Genomic DNA, 2,763 nt, shown 5'->3' with positions numbered 1-2,763 from the left:
TAAAAAGTAAACAAAAACAGAATGCTGGACGACAGCAAAGACTTACTGTGGAGCAAAGACGGCGTCCACAAAGTACATCCGAACATGTCATGGCAATCAACAATGTCCCCACAAAGAAGGATAAAAACAACTGAAATATTCTTGATTGCAATAACAAAGTAGATGCGGGAAATATTGCTCAAAAGGAAGACATGAAACTGCTACAGGAAAATACCAACAAAAGAGAAAAAGCCACCAAAATAGGAGCGCAAGACAAGAAGTAAAACACTACACACAGGAAAACAGCAAAAAAGTCCAAATAAGTCAGAGTGTGATGTGACAGGTGGTGACAGTACACCTACTTTGAGACAAGAGCTATAGTGATGCATGCTTTGTTATGCTTTAAAGTCATATTCAATAATTGTGACAACGACTTTTTATTGTCAACTGAATTTATGATTTCTGCTGGTGGTGTGACTCCGGATTTTTTCAACGCAAAAAATGTGCCTTCGCTCAAAAAAGGTTGAAAAACACTGCATTAGTGCTACGGGGTCTACCAGGAGCTAGCAGCTTCACAACAGCTCAGCACATAATAGCACACAGGCTAGACCAGGGGCCGGCAACCCAAAATGTTGAAAGAGCCGTACTGGACCACAAATACAAAAAACAATGAATGATGAAAAGCCGTATGTAAGTCTTAAAATGAAGGCGCGTTGCCTTCATCTCACAAGACCCCTCGGGTGCCGTGAATGTCAATCAAGTCACGAAAGTCACGTCTTAGTGAAGATTTATAATCAAAAATGGCCAATTCATTTTAAAAATGAGAAAAATGTCCTGGAAAACCTGAAATTCTGGGAAATCTGGGAATTTGGGGGATTTGTCAAAGCCTATTCGATTCCCGAACAGGCCAAACAGTTTGAAGTTGGAACAGTTTGAATCGGATGAAAAATGTAAACGACAGAGAGCGGCAAAATCTGGAGGAGAAGAAGAAGAAGAAGAAGAAGAAGAAGAAGAAGAAGGAGAAGGAGAAGAAGAAGAAGAAGAAGAAGAAGAAGAAGAAGAAGAAGAAGAAGAAGAAGAAGAAGAAGAAGGAGAAGGAGAAGAAGAAGAAGAAGAAGAAGAAGAAGAAGAAGAAGAAGAAGGAGAAGAAGAAGACGAAGAAGAAGAAGAAGAAGAAGAAGAAGAAGAAGAAGAAGAAGAAGAAGAAGAACAGGAAATAGATGATTTTTTAAACAAAGGGGAACTACACAGTTTTGGAATTTTGCTTAATTTTCACAATCCTAATGAGAGACAAGAAGACAAAAGGTGTTTTTTTTGCATTGTAATTTGTAATAATCGACTCGTTCTAGGTGGTTAGCAATGCAGCTAATGGTAGCGATCCATTCTGCCTAAATCACTGTAAATTCGCATCCCAAAACCGTCAACAATACTTCCTTAAAGGCCTACTGAAATGAATTGTTTTTATTTAAACGGGGATAGCAGATCTATTCTATGTGTCATACTTGATCATTTCGCGATATTGCCATATTTTTGCTGAAAGGATTTAGTATAGAACAACGACGATAAAGATTGCAACTTTTGGTATCTGATAAAAAAAAGGCTTGCACCTACCGGAAGTAGCGTGACGTAGTCAGTTGAACATATACGCAAAGTTCCCTATTGTTTACAATGATGGCCGCATGAAGTGAGAGAGATTCGGACCGAGAAAGCGACAATTTCCCCATTAATTTGAGCGAGGATGAAAGATTTGTGGATGAGTAAAGTGCAAGTGAAGGACTAGTGGGGAGTTGAAGCTATTCAGATAGGGAAGATGCTGTGAGAGCCGGGGGTGACCTGATATTCAGCTGGGAATGACTACAACAGTAAATAAACACAAGACATATATATACTCTATTAGCCACAACACAACCAGGCTTATATTTAATATGCCACAAATTAATCCTGCATAAAAACACCTGCGTGTTTGTTATGCTAGCTCCTAGCTCCTCTGCTAGCTCCTAGCTCCATAGAACACGCCAATACAATACAAACACCTGATCAACACACACAATCACTCAGCCCAAAAGACCGTTTACCTAACCCAAGGTTCATAAAGCTTATATATTTTTAAAAAGTTACGTACGTGACGCGCACATACGGTCAAGTTATCGAATGTTTAGCAGCCAAGGCTGCATACTCACGGTACCTGATATTCAGCTGGGAATGACTACAACAGTAAATAAACACAAGACATATATATACTCTATTAGCCACAACACAACCAGGCTTATATTTAATATGCCACAAATTAATCCTGCATAATAACACCTGCGTGTTTGTTATGCTAGCTCCTAGCTCCTCTGCTAGCTCCTAGCTCCATAGAACACGCCAATACAATTCAAACACCTGATCAACACACACAATCACTCAGCCCAAAAGACCGTTCACCTAACCCAAGGTTCATAAAGCTTATATATTTTTAAAAAGTTAAGTACGTGACGCGCACGTACGGTACGGTACGTGTTATGCTAGCTCCTAGCTCCTCTGCTAGCTCCTAGCTCCATAGAACACGCCAATACAATTCAAACACATGATCAACACACACAATCACTCAGCCCAAAAGACCGTTCACCTAACCCAAGGTTCATAAAGCTTATATATTTTTAAAAAGTTACGTACATACGCAAAAAAAAGCCAAAGCTGCATACTCACAGTAGCACGTCTGCGTCTTTGTCATCCAAATCAAAGTAATCCTGGTAAGAGTCTGTGTTGTCCCAGTTCCCTACAGGCGTCTGTGTATCCAAA

Source organism: Entelurus aequoreus, linkage group LG12, assembly GCF_033978785.1.
Source record: "Entelurus aequoreus isolate RoL-2023_Sb linkage group LG12, RoL_Eaeq_v1.1, whole genome shotgun sequence".
NCBI classification, from domain to species: Eukaryota; Metazoa; Chordata; class Actinopteri; order Syngnathiformes; family Syngnathidae; genus Entelurus; species Entelurus aequoreus.
This window is presented reverse-complemented; position numbering follows the sequence as displayed.